We start from the raw sequence: 341 nt of genomic DNA on the forward strand, positions 1-341 counted from the left end.
CGGCCGCGGCCTCCACCCCGGCCTGGAGTTTGCATCTCAGCCCAGCCCGGCCTCAGTTTCCCCCGCCCACACCCGGGGGGAGGAGTCCGCCAGGTCCCAGGGCTGCCCGGCCCCAGCGCCCACTGGGCCGCCCGCTCCCTGCTGGCCCGCGGCTCCTCCTGTGCGGACACCGGGTACCTGGCGCCCTGAGGCCACGGCGAGGGGCCCCCAGGGCAGGGCTCAGGTCAAGGCCACTGGGCACTGGAGCGAGGCCTGCGCAGGGCGGGGGGCCAGCGAGGGCGGCCCCTACGTGCCCGGGACGGTCCCCGTGTCCCCGGCGGGGGGCCAGCCGCGCGCGCCCC

Source organism: Myotis davidii, unplaced genomic scaffold (genome assembly GCF_000327345.1).
Source record: "Myotis davidii unplaced genomic scaffold, ASM32734v1 scaffold796, whole genome shotgun sequence".
In the NCBI taxonomy this organism is placed as follows: Eukaryota; Metazoa; Chordata; class Mammalia; order Chiroptera; family Vespertilionidae; genus Myotis; species Myotis davidii.